This window comes from Mus musculus, chromosome 11, assembly GCF_000001635.26.
Source record: "Mus musculus strain C57BL/6J chromosome 11, GRCm38.p6 C57BL/6J".
Classification (NCBI taxonomy): Eukaryota; Metazoa; Chordata; class Mammalia; order Rodentia; family Muridae; genus Mus; species Mus musculus.
Genome location: NC_000077.6, coordinates 27,080,467 through 27,100,123, shown reverse-complemented (window position 1 = coordinate 27,100,123; position 19,657 = coordinate 27,080,467). Strand labels below are relative to the sequence as shown.

The 19,657-nt window shown below is 40.4% G+C and overlaps 1 pseudogene; it reads left to right on the top strand.

Annotated features, from left to right (window-relative positions):
* The first annotated feature begins 12,988 nt into the window (after window positions 1-12,988).
* Window positions 12,989-13,107, top strand: Gm24850 (annotated as a pseudogene).
* Window positions 13,108-19,657: the final 6,550 nt, after the last annotated feature.

Here is a 19,657-nt window from a genome sequence, read left to right as displayed (position 1 = left end):
TCTTTTGGTATGTTTGGGTTTCTGAATATGGGTGGCCACCCCTCGTTGTCTTTACTCTCTCTCTCTCTCTCTCTCTCTCTCTCTCTCTCTCTCTCTCTCTCTCTCTCGTGTGTGTGTGTGTGTGTGTGTGTGTGTGTGTGTGTGATTCTGTCAGTTCTGTTGCTTGGAGAAACAGATCTAAAATAGAGGTGGGAATACACTGTCCTAAGACTGCAACCACAGCTGTGCACGAAAAACAGCACAGGATCTTCCACAGATTCACAGGCCATGACAGACTACCCAATAATGTTGTTTAGCTCCCTTCCAGTGGCAAGTGTACTGTCTTAGTCAGGGTTTCTATCCCTGCACAAACATCATGACCAAGAGGCAAATTGGGGAGGAAAGGTTTTATTCAGCTTACATTTCCACATTGCTGTTCATCACTGAAGGAAGTCAGGACTGGAACTCAAGCAGGTCAGGAAGCAGGAGCTGATGAAGAGGCCATGGAGGGATGTTCTTTACTGGCTTGCCTCTCCTGGCTTGCTCAGCCTGCTCTCTTATAGAACCAAGACTACCAGCCCAGAGATGGCACCACTCACAAGGGGACCTCCCTGCTTGATCACTAATTGAGAAAATGCCTTACAGCTAGATCTCGTAGAGGCATTTCCCCAACTGAAGCTCCTTTCTCTGTGATAACTCCAGCTGTGTCAAGTTGACACAAAACTAGTTAGTACATGTATCATGGTGGATGGTTGCTGTCCTGAGGGTCCTGAGCTACAGTGGTAGCTGCCAGTTTCCCTGTAATAACCAATGATTTTCTTTAGTGTAAAACACACACACACACACACACACACACACACACACACACACACACACACACACACACACACAAACATGCACACATACATGCATGCATGCACGAACCTATACATGCATGTTTAAGTTTTGTGCTCTCTTATTAGAGACCCAAATCATTTTGGCCCAGGTAGGTCACCCAGAGAAACCCCAAATCTCCCTCTATTCTCTTAGTCCCACCAGACAAAATCTTCCTCCCCTCTTCATGATTCCAAACACTCACCACTGGCTGTTTAAACACCTGACTACAGCCTGTGGTCCTGGTTCTATTCTCTGTATGGAGGTCAGGAGGGCCTAAGAGCACAAAGAGAGAAGAAATGGGTCCCTAAGCTGCCTTCTCTCTGCTCCCCACTGCCTGCCTTAGCAAAACAGCTGGCTGTGCCTGAGGAATGGGGACATAGTTACTCCAGTAGAGTGAAAGCTACGTGTGAAAGGAATAGAAAGAGTATTGATGTTCAGCTCCTTCCCTGTTTGTGGTTTATACTTCTATACCAGTGATTCATATAATTAGAAGACCTAAAGCTGGCTTTAGGAGTTTTGGAGGAGCCACAGGCCCTTATTAGTCTGTTTTAAGGCAAGAGGTCATTGGGTGCTTTTACCCAAGGTGGTGGTAGTGGGGTAAACAAACAAACAAAAAACATTATTGGGAGAATTAAAAGGATAGCCAGAAATCATACACACTAACTTAAGGTAATTCAGTTCACTCTAGGATCTGATGAATCACCTGCTGGGTTACTTAGCAGGCTCTGTGAGACATATTATATATTTACCTCCATAGACCCAGTTGTCCCCCCTCCAACCAGAAAATCAATAATAATACCTTTTATATGTAATTAGGCCCATACATAAAAAGAACTCTCCCAAAACTAGAGGAATTTGGAAGGATGAGGGGGTATAAACTTTTAGAAATTGCTCAGAATGTATACAGCAGACAAGATTTAACCAACGACAGTCTGAGAAGGAAATTTTCCCATGTAGTGATTGCTGCCTTTAGGGAAACAGACAAGAGTAGGAATGGGAATGATAGACCAAGAGAATGGGTCCAGTAACTACCAGCTTCATTTGATGGAACCCTGAGTGGAAATCTGTTGGAATTTAGAGAAAATGTCCATAAAGTACCCTACTTTGGTGTGTAGAAGCCCCCCCACAAATGACTCCAACCACTAAGAAGGAATGTGGACAGGCCTGTTTTAGAAGCCCTGCAAGCCCTTGGGTACAGTTGTTAAGCCAAGAAAGCTCAATTGTACAGTCCTCAGGTCATATGGTAGGCTATATCACAAAGGATGGAAAGATGTTAGATCCCAGGACAGTGTTTCTGCCATCTGCCAAGTCTATGCCCCACGTCAAAAGAACTCTTATACTTAAGACTTCCTGAGACAATTGGATGCTGCTGATTGTGGATGCTAGTACTGCTGAGATGGTCAGGCCCCTCTATACTATCACTGGGGTATACAGCTTTTGGAATTGACTGAAACTGAGCAGAGAGCCTTCCAGGGGTAAATAAAGAATCTGATGTCTGCCTGATCCTAGCTCTCCCACACATTACTAAGCTGTTCAACTTGTATGAGGATAAAACCAGAGACATTGCCTATGGAGTCCTCACAAAAACTCTGGGACCCTGAAAAAGACCAATAGTATATCTGTCCAAGAGATTTGACCCAGTTTTAGCTGGATGGCCAGCAGGTATAAAGACCATAGATCCCACCTCCCATGCTGCTTAAAGAAGCTGACAAATTAACAAATTGTTCCTGACTTCCCCCACATTCTGTTGAGGTTCTCTTGAGGGGAATGTACCAATACAAAACAAGCCCTGTTAATATACCATGGGATATCAGCCCTTAATCCTGCTGCCAGAAGAAGATGACCCCATGGGTCACTTGCATGATTGTCTGGAGGTAACTAACTTGATCCAGTCTATTAGGCCTGAATTGACTAATGTCTCACTGATGGCAACAGTATTGGTCACTGATTGATGAGCAGTTTCATCCAAGACTGAATCAGGTATGAAAAGGCAGTGTCAGTGATTTGAGATAAGACCATGTGGGCATGATCTTAGTCAGGGGTACCTCAGATAAATATGCAGAGCTTTCAGCTTTCACCCAAACACTCCAGTAAAGGAATCACCATATATATGATTTTTCCGTGGCCCATGCCTTTGAGGCTCTATACAGGGAGAGAATTGCTTACCTCAACAGAAGAGAGAGAGAGAGAGAGAGAGAGAGAGAGAGAGAGAGAGAGAGAGAGGAAGGGAAGGGAAGGGAAGGGAAGGGAAGGGAAGGGAAGGGAAGGGAAGGGAAGGGAAGGGAAGGGAAGGGAAGGGAAGGGAAGGGAAGGGAAGGGAAGGGACAGGGCAGGATCTAATTTCTTATTAGAAGCTAACTGGTTATCCAAGAGGGTGTCCACCAGAAATGGCACCAGAAAGGGAATTCCCCACAAGCACCTGACTTGACCACAGGGGAAGTGGTCCTAAAACCTGTGTGGCATTCAAATTCTTAGTGGCCCTACTGAGCCCAGCTTAAAGGATTTCCCAAGGCTAGGCTGACTATGCTAAACAAGAAATGACTAAACAGTAAAAACAAGGATGGTGGATACAATGGTGGATACTTTCAGGCTACTGGTTATGAATCTCCACTAAGCCACCCACTGAGGAGCCACAGAAACTGCTGAATTCCTCAGACCTGATATTATATTCCAAATTTAGAAATCCCGATTAAAGACACCAGTTTTAGATGTGCTGCATGAGCTCAGGTAATACCCAAATGGGGAAGGAAGATTCTATAAAGGATCCAGGCTTGGATAAATGGGTTTAGGGACACTGGGAGTTGGGCTTCAGTTTTACTGAAATCATGCTTACTGGTTTTCACTGTAAATATTGGCTGGTGTTTGTAGACACATTCTCATAATGAGTAGAGACCAAACACCAGAACAGAGGCTGTTATAATAGTAACTAAGAAACTTCTTCAGGTAATTACTCCTAGGTTTGGACTGTCCTAGCTTTGGAGTCCAATGATTCTGAGGCCTTGACAACCAAAGGGTCTCAAAATCTGACAGAGGTATTAAACACTAATAGGAAATCACTGCCATACCCACTCCAGTGAATTCTGTGTGACAGGCCTACAAGCCTGGATGCAGTCCTGAGGCAAAGAGTTTCACAGAAACTTAGCCTTCTGGAACCTTGGCATTCCCATAGCCCGAATGCTCCAAACTTGTCCCCACGTTAGTTGGGTGTATGGATCTGTGTGCTTTCTTTCAGTATTGTTTTATTATAAGTGCCTTTAAGGATTGATTTTGACATATAGCTAAGTTAGACTAGCCTCTACCAGTATTCCAATGTCCTAGGCAGTCCTTGAGCCGACCTTGAGCTTGGAATTCAGTAAGGATGTTACCTATTCAGTAACATTCAAAATTACCTCTAGTATTGTAAGAGAGACAGTGAAAGAAATCAGGCATTACAATTTGCTTGAACAGAGCTAGAAATCTCAGGGTTAGTCTACATAGTAAATACTTAGTACAATAGGCAAGTCACTCCCATACACAGGAATTTACAATGGCCTAGGTAGAAGGTAGGTTGTGGTTTTAGGAGGAACTGAAGTATTATTCTTGAAAGGGTGAGTAGAATGGAATTCCCCTGGTGCATGTTTTCACTAGGCCCAGAGGAATAGCATAATCATGTATTTACTAAAGGACCCTGGTGGTGGGTTTAACAATAGACTAGTATTGCATCAGACCATTCACCTGGCTCCTGTGTTTAACTGATCTTAAATAAGGGCTGTTCCTATCTCAGTTGTAAACACTGCCTGCCTCTCCCTAGCTTTTTATGTATGCATTTTCTTTGCTTTGTGTAAAGAACCATTATGCATCTCAGTGTACTTTGGCGATATATTCCTCTAGCTTTCTTGTTTTTCTTCCGTATTATAAGTCTGGTGCTTGCGTTTGAGAAATTACATTCAGACACAACACTCCCTTGTGTCCATGTCTGTTTGTCACCCTTTTCACCGACTCCCTGCCCACCTGTACCAGAACCTTTGTGGATCGAGGGCCCAACTGAGGGCAGTCCATAGCAAATCACATTGTGTGTAGAGGCCACAGAACTCAGGCCAGGTAGAAAGCATAAAGAACACCAAATTGGTTCTGGAAACTGGTGAGAGTTTGGGCCAATCTCCTCCCCTTTACTATGCTTAAGGACCAGTCAATGTACATTTCCAAAAAGGGGTTACTCCTTTTGAAATTATGTTTGGGAGACTACCTCCCATCCTTCCCAAACTTTGAAATCTTCCAGGTAGAAATGTCTAATCACTTCTGTCTCTAGTTCTTACAGGCTTTTCAGGAAACTTGACAGAACATTGACTAGACCGTAAAGAGAATCGTGCCACCTGCCACCTCTGAGCCTGCCAACCAGTTTCAGCCTGGAAAATTGGTTTATATAAAGTGGATACTTGCCTGGACCTTGGAACCTGTCTGAAAGGGACCCAGGGTAGTTAACATGCCACCTAAACTGCTGTCAAAGTAACTGGTATCTCTTGAAGAGCAAAAAGCAAAAAAGATCACCAAAAATGATGACAAATGGACCATTATTTGGACTTTAGACTGTGAGCATAAGATTTTGATCCAGAGTTAGCTTGTTTGCTTTTTTATTTTATTTTATTTTATTTTTAATTAAACCATCAGTATCACCAAAGCTCTTAAACAGATGGGCTATCTTGTACCTACAGGGTCCCATCATTTGGACAGATATTATCTTAGTTATGGTTTCTATGGCTGCAAAGAGACACTTTGGTCAAAGCTACTTTTATAAAATATAATATTTAAATAGGGCTGGCTTATAGGTTCAGAGATTTAGTCCATTATCATCATAGTGGGAAGCATGGTGGAATGTAGACAGACATGATGTTGGAAAAGAGTCAAGACTTCTATATATGGATCCATAGGCACAAGGAAGAGAAAGTGAGCCATCAGACCTGGCTTGAGCTTCTGAGACCTCAAAGTCCTCCTTTAGTGACAAACTTTCTCCAACAAGGCCATACCACTTAATAGTGCCATTTGTATTCAAACCACCACAGACCTCATAAAGATAAGACTGACCAGAGTTTACTAACCAAGATAAACAATTCCCATCAGTCCTGAACCTGGACATGAGAATTCAGAAAAAAAACAGGGATAGGAAACTCTATCTTTCTTGTGCAGACCTAAGAAAGCAGAGGTCCAGGGGTGGGATAAAATGGGTCTAGGGGAAGAATGATAGTAAATCAGATTCTGGAGTAGGCTAGAAAAAGGACTTCAGAGATTACATTTTTTTATAGATGCTTTTCCAAGGACAAAATACCAGCATCAAGTCCTCAAATACCTGGCTTTTTCATGCTAATGGTTGGACTAAATTTTCTCCTCCAATTTACTGGATAATCACATCCCCATTATATGTATAATAGTTATGTTATTCTCCAGGTATATGCCTATAACAAAGAAGAGTAAAAACTTTTATTGGCCTTGACTCAATGTTAACAGTGGTGAAAAGGGCTCAGTACTGGTACCAATCCTAGTAGGGATAGGGTAGCTGATGCAACTGCCCTAGGCACCTCAGCCTTGATTGATCATTGGGAATAAACACTTTAGAGAACTCAGTTCTTAGATAGACAAAGAGCTGTGCTTTGGAGAATGTTATTTATAGGCTGAAGAGTCAAATTGATTTCCTCACAGAGAGAGTTGACTACTATAGAATTAAAGAAGGCTAGACTTCCATTTTATGAAACAGAATTTTTTCATTGCCTTAGGAGAAACTTGCTATTTTAATGCTGTGTTGATTTGCGGGTGCTTGGCCAGGAAGTGGCAGTATTAGGAGGTGTGGTCTTGTTGGAGTAGGTGTGACTTTATTGGAGGAAGTGTTCCACTATGGAGGTGGCTTTGAAACTCTCCACCTACCTGCCTGAAGACAGTTTGTTCCTGGATTCCTTTGGATAAAGATGTAGAACTCTCAGCTCCTCCAATGCCATACCTGCCTGGATGCAACCATGCTTTCTGCCATGATGATGATACACTGAACTTCAGAACCTGTAAGCTAGTCCCAATTAAATGTTGTCTTTTATAAACTTTTAAAAAAGTTTTCTTAGTTCTGGTGTCTATTCACAGAAATAAGACCCAAACTAAGACATTTATGCAACCACTCAGTGGTAATTATGTAAAACCTTGCATTTTCAGAGAAAACCTCAAAGAAAGGGAATAAAGGAGGCATAAGGATTATTGATATCAATCTCTGTTTACTAGTTGTGTATGGATGAACATCTTACTGTCAGCATAAGTTGAATTAATGATTCTTATCCAAGTGGAACTAATGGTCCTGCATCTTCAATTGCATGGTCAACTACCTCAAACAAAATAAACTCAATTAAGCTAGTGGTCCTTAGGAGCAACTATGCCTCCCTATACAAGGGTGAGTCAATGATTTGAATCATGTCTACAGAATCAATGGGGAATGTGATGGGGCAGACAGTGCAGAGTTTCCACCATTTTAAGCTTTGACTAGAATTCGATCTCCCTGATGAGAAGCCTTTATAAAATTACCCAACTCTATTTTAGGAGCCCAAGGTCAAGATGCACCGGCTAACTTGTCTTAACTTTTGTAAACTGCCTGCTTGTACAGGACAAGCAGCTAACTGCCTATCTTAATGTCTGTAAGCTGCCGCCTTGTGAAGAACCATCTACCACCGTAACCACCACCACCACTACCACCAAAATTCTACCCACTGCCCCAACCCACACACATCCATGCACTACTACACACCACACCCTTACACATCCCAACCCTGTTGCAGAGAGCCACCCCATAACACCACCACCACCACCCATATTTCACCTCCACCCCCACCCCAACACACCCATACACCCCTACATACCAACCCTTATATACCCCATCCCTGTTTCACCTTACTAATAAGGTGTAATCTAACAGCTTTCCTAAGTTTGGTGCAAAATAGAGGACTTTCTTTTCTTAGTGGAGCTTCCTCTTCTCTATGGGCTCTGGAGAGCCTGACCCATACTCTTTCTGTGGAATGTCACTTAATCCCTGGAGAAATTACACCTTCAACTTCCTGGAATGCCTCTCTATGTAAATGAGGTATCTCCAGTAACTTAAGCTCCAGCCAATGAAACCTTACTCTAAGAAAACCCCCTTCCCATTCGCTAATGTTCATATATATGTGGCCCTGGTTCTCACCAAATAAAGTATATGTGTACAAGCCCACCCTGACTAGGGGTATGTGTACAAACTTGTCTCAGAGAGTTCTTTCTTTGACAATCATCCTCACCTCATCCCACCCCAAATTTATTAACAACCAGACAAGGACCCTGAAGAAACCATCCATCCCCAACTCCACCTCATCATTTCATCCCACACAGAACCACAGTCAGACTCAGCACACATACCACATACTCCCAGCCTTCACCAATAAACTTATCTTAGCTTCTATAAAACTGCCTGCTTGTGGAAACATCCCCCCCAACACACACACACACACCCCGCTATTGAACGAGTTGCTAAGATATGGATTTTTACTCAAAATCCCCATGCTCTGGACTCTCAGTGCAACACTTGTGATGCTGGGTACCTGAGTGTACCCTCAGATTGCCAAAATAAAGACTTTCAATTGGCTGTAAACTGTCTGAGTTGTCATTTCTGATGTGTTCCCTGTAACATCCCTACTTCTTAATTGGAAAATATCTTTTAAAATGAGAAAAATAATGTAGAATTCAAAATGTAATTAAGAAATAGGTCACAATCACACTTATCCTAATAATCTATATCATTAAAGTTCACACTGACTAAAGAAAGGATATCAGAGTGACACGCATCAGGAAAATTGTAACTAACACAGGAAAAGACACTTATCCAGTCAAATTCCACCTACTGTTTCTGACTTCTGGGAATTGTTTCTACCTCTCTTAAAGGTGTTTTCCAAGGTTCTGAAATGGGTATCTAAAATCCATCTCATCAGCCATGTTCTGACTCACCCATGAACTAGCTACTAGTTAAAGTGAGATGAAATAATATACTCATTATACATTTCTGTAAAGTAGAGACATAGTTGGTACATAGGAAAGCCCTGATGCTAGATGGATCATAAGTAGCACATTCTGAAGGATCTTCCAGGTTAACAAATACCAAGTCTATTTCTTCTCTCTTTCATGCTCTCCTCCCTTTATACTGAATAGAATCATGGCAGACCTCCCTTTGTCCATCCTGGATCTTTAATGCAATCCCACCAGCAATGAGTTCCTGGATGTTCTAGCTGAAAGATGAGTCAGAACTAAACCAGAAATACATGAAGACAAAGAATCTCCTTCTTGCTGTAACCTGAAAAATTTCAAAATGTAAACTGGACCAAGAGAATATTTTTAATATGATCAAATTATAAATATATCTGTATGACATGATTTAATTTATTAGAAAAATAATTTTATTCACAATTTTTCTTTTTAATGTGGGAGCAAAATCTCCAATATGTTGCCATAATACAATAAATATAATTTTCCAAGCTGGAAACCATAGCAACAGTTTTTAATAATAGAATATGATTGGCTGCATATGAAAATAAAACTATGTTCTAAATAATTAAACTGTTTCTCAATATAAAATAATAATATCTCAAAGCATTTTCATGTTTTTATGTGTACAATGTGATACACTGTTTCAGTCTGTAGGGAAACGTACAATTACTGAAGCATCTTTTCATAGCCAACATTCTTTTTGTCACTAATCCATGAATTAAAATAATAATTCAAAGAAAATAACCTGTCTAAAAAAAAAGAAATCTGAAAATTAGGTCTTTTGGAATTATTCTCTTATGTCAGTGTGTAGAATTGAATATATTTTCTTAGTTTTTGTTATTGGAGGAAGAGTTTCAAAATATGTTTAAAAGCATTCATTTTGAGAATACTGGTTTAAATCAGATATATGTCGATTTTCCCTGTCTATGTGCATTCATGTGTACCAGAAAAGTAAACAGATGGACAAAATCTTGCCACTGATACAATGTATGCTTCGCAAAGGAATGTGATGAGAAGAGTGCATTGTGTTTCAAGCCCCCAGATGTCTACCTTCCCAGCAGGCATTTGGCACCACTCTAGTAGAACATCTGCATAGCTGAAATCTCTCTTCCATACTGAATTTTTGCAGGACTTTCCAAAAGCTTGGTAGAATCAGATTACCAAATTCAAAGATAATCATGCTTTCCAAGTGCCTTGTGGAAGAAGGTTAAGGACTACATAAATAGATAAGTGACTGGGCACCAATAAACACTTGAATAATTCATGCACGTGAAAAGTTTGGAAAGTGGTATTCACACATATGGTCCTCTAAGTGCAAAAGGCTTTCTTATACCCAAATATAGTATTAGCACCAGAATGAGCAAATTGTGTTTTCCTTTCCCCAAAGTCAACAGGATGTTACTTACCCTGCCAAATTTAAATTGTTTCAGTTCATTACTTGGTGGTAAAGTTAGAAGTGGTAGTAGTGAATTTGCCCTGGAATTCTCAATCCTACATCAGCGAGTCAGTCAGAAGCCATACACCACTATTCTATGCCTTGAATATGACATATTTGAGATGCTGTTGGAATGTGTTTCTCATATCCATGTCTTCTGTAAATAAATATTTATATGGAGCAAAGGCGTACATTCACATCCTTTTTAGTATGCTGTGATCTGCCTTGTATTTTAGCCTGTCTTCTGTCATATTGCAGAGTACTCCACTTTGATTAGGGCACCAAACCACCCAGTTAAATGAATCTTCCTGCCGATACTTCAAGAGACCTTTATGTGTAAAATAAAATTACTTTGCGGAGAGTTCCTTTTATTACTTCTAGTTATCCAGATCACTTTCCAGATTGTGTTTTTATATCAAATGAGCTATGTCCAAGCTATTACAGACTACTTTCTGCGGCTTATTTCACATCTCTTACAAATTTGAGTTTGCTGCATAGAAAAAATAATGGTATAATTGAAGGAGGAGGAGGAGGAGGAGGAGAGAAGGAGGAGGAGAAGGAGAAGGAAGGAGAAGGAAGGAGAAGGAGAAGGAGAAGGAGAAGGAGAAGGAGAAGGAGAAGGAGAAGGAGAAGGAGAAGGAGAAGGAGAAGGAGAAGGAGAAGGAGAAGGAGAAGGAGAAGGAGAAGGAGAAGGAGAAAAGTAGCTTCCCATAAAGGAAGATGTCTCAGACTTACTCTGCCACCAGATACCTAACATTAAGGTCTGAACTCCATCAAAAGTTGTATGTACATGTATGTGAGAGGAGATGACAGAGAAGATAGTGATTTAGAATCTATAGTACACTGCTCATTTTCATTTTAGTTATAAAAACAAGACAAAAGTACAACAAATCAACACCTTCTGTCCACTTGAAGCTTAATGAAGAAAAACATCCCAAATTCATACTATGTAACCCAAAGACTTTAAAAATCTTAGCACTACATTGTAAAAGCATTCGTTTACAATCAATTCAATCCCAGCCCTTTCACAATATATTTTTTTAAAATATGAAGACTTAAATTACTCTCTTTACAGCAAGTAGAGACTATTACAACAAAAGTGGAACTGGATAAAACACAGCAAACAAGAATGGTGAGAAGTCTAGTTCCAGTGGCTACATCTACATCAGAGTTCCTGCATGTGTACCTTAGGATATCATGAGAGATGGCCAGAAAGACTGAAGGAAGAATACCAGGAAGTCAAACACGAAGCAGTCTCTCCTAGAAATGGCCACATGAACAAAATTGGAACACTAGTGATATTGGTACACATATTAATGAGGAAGGGGAAATTTCTCACAGGGTTCTACCCCTAGACAAAACAGAACAAAACAAAAACAAGACAAACTGAAAACAAAATAAAACAAAAAAACCCAAAACTATAGGCAACGAATGGTTTCTGGGAGAAGAATTAGTCTCTCTTGGCAACAAGTCCCCTAATTGGTTGTCCAGTTCAGAGTGGTTAACCCTGAAACCATATATACAGAAACAATAAAAGTGAACTCAGTAGTCTGTATCTACAAATTTGTACACACACACACACACACACACACCAATAATAATAATGATACAAAAGCTTATCAACTTTTGAATGGGACTAATAGAAAAGAGCTTGATGAGGGTGCCTTGTAAGAGCTGGAAGAGAAAATGGAGAAGGAATTGATTTAATTTTAGTTCAATAAATACCTGTCCCTAAAGTTCAGAACAGAGACTGAAGGAACGACCATCCAGACACTGTCCCACTTGGGGATCCATCCCATAAACAACCACCAACCCAGACACTATGGCAGATGCCAACAAGAGCCTGCTGACAGGAGCCTGATATAGCTGTCTCCTGAGGGGCTCTGCTTTGCCAGTGCCTGGAAAATACAGAAGTGGATGCTCACAATCATCCATTGGACAGAGCACAAGGTCCCCAATGAAGGAGCTAGAGAAAGTACCCAAGAAGCTGAAGGGGTCTGAAGCCCCATAGGAGGAACATCAATATGAACTAACCAGCACCTCCCAGAGCTCCTTGGAACTAAACCACCAATCAAAGGAAACACAAGGTGTAACTTGTGGCTCTAGCTGTGTATGTAGCAGAGGATGGCCTGTCAGTCATCAATTGGAGGAGAGGCTCTGGGTCCTATGAAGGTTCTATGCCCTAGTATAGGGGAATGCCAGGACCAGGAATAGGAGTGGGTGGGTTGGTGAGCAGGGGGTGGAGGGTAGATAGGGGTTTTTTTGGAGGGGAAACTAGGAAAGGGGATAACATTTGAAATGTAAATTGTTGAGTCTGGCCAGTAGATCACAATCTGGGTTTTTGCCTGGAAAGGCATTTTGGAAACCTGGAAGAGAAGAGGGGCTGGGCCGTGCGAGATAAGGAAGGAACCAAGACAAAGCTCTCTGCTTAAGGTTTAATTTTTACTATTTCGGCACTCAGTTATAAAGGAAGGGGGAGGGGCCCAATTCCCGCCAAATAATTTTGGGGTCCAGTAGCAGGGTGATCACGTGACGGCTTCAGAACAGCAAAGTAGGTTCCAGCAGTGGGCGTGGCAGAAAGATTGAGCGGGAAGCTCCACCCCTAAACAAGCAGGTTTCAGGCTGGAAGAGGGGAGACTACAGTAAATTAAGAAAATATCTAATAAAAACAAAAACAGAAAACCTTTTCCTAGAAGCATTGCAAATGACATGTGAGTTAGTAGGTGGCAGAGAGGAGCAAGGCTATGTCTATGTTTGGTGTTCTGACCTATGAACATATGAATGATCAGGAGCCTAATATTTTCAGAAGAAAGTGAGCCTGAGATGATGACCAATCCTGTGCCACACAGGCCCTGATGAGCTCCAAGGACAGGGAGCAAACCAGAGACTAGAAGGACCCTGCCTGGGACTAAGGGCTCAGGTAGGAGTGAGTCCAAGACAGATGACCCTTACATGGGAACATTCAGGCAGACCAGGTAAGAAGTGAGCCCAAGGTGACCACCTGACTGAGTGCCATGGGGCCTGGGCAGGGAGATACCCTGAGATGACCACCAGTAGGGCAGCATGCAGACCTGGGGTGGGGAGACAGACCAGGCCTGAAAGGACCCTGTTGGGCACCATAATACACACACAGGTCATAGCCCTCTTGAGGTTACTCCTGGGATGACCCTAGACACTCAGCGTCCCTGAGTCACACTAAAAAACAAGTATGTGGTAGAGAAATGGAAGAGAAAGAAACAGAAAGAAGAGAGGTAGAACTGGAGACTTGAGGGCAGTGATGAACATCCTGATGTGAGTAGTGATGCCACCTGGGACTATGGTAGGTTCCTAGACTGTGCTGCCACCAGGGAATATCTGGCTCCATGACCATGCAGCATCAGGGTCATTAACCACCAAAGGCCAGGATGATATCCCTGATCTGGTTCCTAATCTGAGCTTCTATCTGGGACTTATTGATATCTGAGGGCTGTGCAGAAGTGGCCCTCCCCCTTACATGCACATTGTAGAAAATCTGGCCCTGGAGGCATGAGAGCGGAAGAGCTGACACCACCCTTAGTACTCAGGAGAACTGCCTGCACGTTTTAGGCCTCTCAGGTGAGCTGCTCCTTTTCCAGGATATGAGAGCATGGGAGACCTGAGTCTACCACTCATTTCTCATGCAGTAGCATGGACAAGGCAGAAATGCTCTCCTTTCCCCTCACTCCTCATCACCTGAAACAGGCAGAATATCTGGTCCTGTTGTCATGAGACCATGAAGCTGGCCCTGCCCCTCACTTGCTGCAGTAGCAGGGTAGAGTTGACCTTGTTGGTAGAGGCATGAGTGACCTGGCCCTGAGCGTGTGAGCTTGGAAGAACTTGCCCTGAAAAATATCCGCTGTGAGGTGATATGGGTGAAGGAGAGATGAGTCCGGTCCCCTACAACTCCCCTACCCCTACCCCCAATGGCAGATAGGATAGCTAGGCCGGAGGTCATGAGAGCAGGAGAGCTGTCCCTGCTCCTCAATTGCTTGCAGCACTTGGGAGAGCAGGCCCATCTTCTCTCCTGGGCAGCAGAGTAGAACTGTCCCTGGTAACAGGGGTGGCTGGTGAGCCATCCCCAGAGGGCATGAAAGAGGAAGAGCCAGCAGGTTGAACAGGTCAGATACCTCTCAGGTACAGATCTAGGGCTTTGAATTAACCCACCCTAACATCTACCCCATCAGTGAACTGTTGAAGTCCATAAAGAGTCCTGTCCAGTCCTTCAGATCCAAAACTACACTATCTCCACTGCACAGGACAACAGCATATCCAAGAGGAGTCCCAGTGAGATTCCAGTATTGATAAAGTAGCAGCAGCCAGAGGCCTCTTAGCAGACCAATAAATCACTGCAATACACATTTACAAACAAAAATATGTGGACAAAAAGGTTTACTGTAGGACACAATGTGACACATTACAACTTCCATGAGAAGACTGATTTTTTTTCTTTGTTGGTGGGGAGGTTGCAAGGGTGGAGGGCAGGTATAACGGGGGAAGAGGAGATGAGAGGGAAGTTTTTTTTAAAAATTTAAAAGTAATTACTCTCAATAATTTCATTTTATCCAATTTAATTCTATTTAAAAGGTAGTTATAGTCTCACATCCAAGTACCGACACTGCTGAGCTTCCGAGATCAGACGAGATCAGGCACGTTCAGGGTGGTATGGCCACAGACCAACGAGTACATGGAGGGACCCATGGCTCCAGCTGAATATGTAGCAGAGGATTGCCTTATAGGGGATCACTGGGAGGGGAGCTCCTCTGTCCTGTGGAGGCTCTATAACCAGGGTAGGAGCATGCTAGGGCACTGATGCAGAAGTGGGGTGGACAGGTGGGGGAGCACCTTCATAGAGGCAGGGGGAGGAGGAGAGGATAGGGGCTTTGTGGAGGGGGAACTGGGAAGGGGTATAACATTTGAAATGTCAATAAATAAAATAACCAATAAAAAATGAAAAATAAAATAGAAAAAAATTTTAAAAAGATAGCAATAGTCATACTGTTCTAGATGTTATTTAATAGATGTTATTTAAACAACTACAAAGTTTATTATCAAGAAAATATCAAGGAACTAATTTTACTTTATCTTATTGCATGGATGAATGGTCAATATCATAATGTTTGCTTTACATAAATTGGTATGCTTTCACCAAAGGCATAAAAATATCAAGCTTATATAGTATATTACCTCTTTTTAAAGCAAAGTAAGAAAATCTATTGCAATTACTAAAAATCACTGAAACATTTAACAGAATAGTTAGATAACTATTCTAAGAGCATAAGAACTTCACATATATTTCAAAGGTATTCATAATATTCAAAGGACACATTTATGTTGTAAAATGCTCATGATAAAAATAAAATTTGTTTTTGTAAATTTGTAAATTGTAAGTTGTCAACATACATGATGATACATATCTGAAATAACTATGAATGTAATCTAATTGTTATTTCCCTCGTAAACGGAATACTAACATGAATTCATTTAATTAATTTTTTCTTTTTATATATGAATTTTCTACCCTAGTCAGTAAATTTTATGAGTTTAAGAGATTCTCCTAAGCTGGGTAGTGGTGACACATGCCTTTGATCCCAGCGTTTGGGAGGCAGAGGCAGGTGGATTTCTGAGTTCAAGGCCAGCCTTGTCTACAGAGTGAGTTCCAGGACAGCCAGGGCTACACAGAGAAACCCTGTCTTGAAAACCAAACCAAAAGATGGCTTAGTCGGCCATCACTGGGAATAGAGGCCCCTTGGTATTGCAAATTTTATATGCCCAGTACAGGAGACTGCAAGGGCCAAGAAGTGGGAGTGGGTGGGTAGGGGAGCAGGGCAGGGTGGATGGGAGGGAGGGTATAGGGAACTTTCAGGGTAGCATTTGAAATTTGAAATGTATATAAAGAAAATATCTAATAAAAGAAAAAGAAAAAAAGAAAAACCAAACCAACCCCCCCCCCAAAAAAAAGAAGAAGAGAGCGAGATTCTCCTAAGTTTACAATTATTATAGCTAAGATGATTAGAGCTGGATCCCATTACACTATTACCTACTACTTCGGATTTATTGAAAATTAGTAATTCCATTTATATCCACAAGATTTCAGATTACACAGTTATACACCAAATATTGATGGATTTATGAGAGTACTGAATCTAGTTACATTGACTAATACAACAATGGAGAAAATTTGGCGGTTTGTGCTCCTGAATTAGTTAACCTCTAGATAAAGAAACAATTTTAAAGTAGAATGTGAGAAATATTGAATCCATAAATTGTCACTGATATAAAATAGGAAGGTAAAGAGGGGCAGAGGGAAGGGGGTAAAGAGGGAGGGAAAAGGCATTTCAGAGCATCACAGAAAGAAGGGATAGGCACCTTAGAAGCAATGGGCTTGGAAGTTCTCAAAGATGGCATTTGATTAAATGAACTTGGTGAGGAAAGTTTCTCAAGAGACTATAGGATAGTAAGGCTTAATATATAAAATTTAGGAACAAATATTTCTCTTTTTTTCCCCTTTAGATAGTGTGGTTGGAGAACTGGAAATAATTAGAGGATAAACAAGAAAAATGAACAGTTACGTTTCACTTGCGCATATCTTGTTAATCTGACAGCTGAAATACCTATGGAAAATTTGGATTAACAGTTTTGTCCATTTCTAGTTATTGTTATGAAATCACACAACAAACATAAAATTTAAGCATGGTGCCTCTACCTCCCACAGATGCACTATACATGAAGTTAAACTGGAGTTTCAGACAAGATTTATTCAGCACTTCTAGCCCTTACAAAATTCTTTTAAAATTGATTCGGAAAACTGACAAATGGCAGCATGCAAAAAAATTAGGAATGGAATCTCTAGTCCATAAATACTTTTTCTGAAGCAAAGTCCACATAATTTCTTTTTTCTTCATTAAAATTCACAACATGACAGCCAATTTCTGTTTTCTTAGCCACAGAGGAAAATTGTTTGTTGAGGTCCTTATGTGTGAGCTCATTGCCTTTTCCTCAGCCCAAGTACTAAGTGACAGCCTCATATTGAGCAATTTTAAACCAGGTCTTCAATTTGCAGCAGACATGTTGAAATTTGTGATAAATGAAATAGATATTTAATGGCACCTAATGTGCAGTGAACAGCATAATAGAGGTGGTTTGGCTTAGAAAGGGATTGCAAGCATTATGCCACCAGAGCTGAGCAGCTGAAGCTTAGCATAATTCCGTAAGATATTCAGCAACAGGAAGATTTCATAACAGAAAGATCAAGAAAATAATATATTCAGTTGAGAATGTGAAAATTACCTTGGAATTTACTTTGCTATTTGTGTTGCATTTTGAGCATGAAAATGTGTTTTTGAGCTTGATTTCATTATTCCTTATGTTTATTGAAGAATTTCATATTTCAAAAGAACAAACACATATGGATTTCTAAGTGAGCATAATTCTGAATTTTTAAGATAATATGCATTTACTGTAAGTAAATATCAAACTATTATTCAATTTATGATGGAACACTATGTATGTATATCCCCATTACAAAATATTGTTCATACATTGATAGGACTTTATTCTCTTCGATTAAAATTATATAGAAAGTACAAGAAGTAATAAATAAAATACAAACTATTAATGACTATACTAATCACCAGTAGCCATGGTTACCATCTCGGCATGTTTCCTCACAGCCCTTTATTTATGCACACATAACTTGTAATCTGACAAGTAAAATTTTGAGATCTTTTGCAAACCCTAACGTGGGTTTACAGTAACTTCTATTATCCTTAGTCACTTGATATTGTCATCATCCTAGTAGAAATGAAAATACTAGTGAAATAATAGGGAGGAAACAGATACGGGCCCTACAGGAAAGAACAGCTAGGCATGTGCTTAGAAACACAATAAGGAGTTTACAAGAGGCAGAATACATAGAGTGTTAAAATACAAAGAAATGTTAAACACAAAGAAATATAGAATGAGTGTAAATAACTCAATAAAAATGTTCAGATCTTAAGAAATGATTAGGAATAGATATATTTGTTGAGAATATGATCCTTTCTATAGTAAATTAGGATAAAATATCATGAGAATAAGCAAATTAATCCATCATGGGACTAATGAAAGATTTCCCTCTATTTTTCTGTTATTCTTTTTCTTCTTATAAAGAAAGCATGGATGACAAACAGACTTGACAGTGGATCCAGGGGAGAGAGGCAGTCACCTGATTTGCCTGTGGCTTCTTCTTCATATAGCCTCCTCAATATAATCCATATGAATTTTATCATAGAATATCAGAAAACAGTTCTTTGTTACACATAGAACATTTGGATACACTTAGGCCCAAGTCCAGATACTTCAGAACAAAAGAGGAACAAATGAGAAAGTTTGAAACAATGAAGAATGATTCAGAGAGTCATTCTGAGTAAACCACAGCCTACTTCTCAAATACCATGGGACCATTAGCACAGTGACAGAGACAGCCACACACAATGGCCACATCAAGGGCAACCTGATGCTTGAGGGAGAGACACAGTGACTCTAGGTGAGTATGTTTGCATTTATAATAATTCAAACCCTATTTTCATAAAATATATCTCATATCATCATTTTGGCAAGTGTTTTTGATAGGCATATATAATAATAGCTTTTATGGGTACATTTTGCTCTTTGTTTCTATATCTATTTTGCATATTTTTTGTTTTTGTTTTTTTAAACAAGACTATTAACCAAGCTTGAATATGAATTAGGTAAACCAGGAAGTTCACTTGCCTCATTCAGCTGAAAATTTATGAATTATGAATTATGATATATTTTGACTCCTTTTGCAATTACCTGTATTAAATTCCACCATCACCTTAAGAGGTTCATATGATTTGATACACCTCTGTTATCTATGGACATTTTGTTTCTTCTTCTTCTTCTTCTTCTTCTTTTTTTTTTTTTTTTTTTTTTGGTTTTTCAAGACAGGGTTTCTCTTTATAGCCCTGGCTGTCCTTGAACTCACTTTGTAGAGCAGGCTGGCCTCGAACTCAGAAATCTGCCTGCCTCTGCCACCTGAGTGCTGGGATTAAAGGAGTGCACCACCACCACGCCCGGCTTTTCACTGACATTTGTTATATCATCCAAAATATTGCAGATAATGACATAGTTAAGGCTTTCTATGACATTGTAACTCCTTTCAGTTTTATCTGGGTGTTACAAGTCATTGAATTAAATGTGAAGAAATAGAACTGATAATTTGAATCAGGAAGAAATCCTTAGTTAGAAATAAGGTATAACCATGTGATCCTTATTCTTGGTTGTCAACTTGAGTATATCTGGAATTAACTAAAATCCAAATGTCTAGGTACA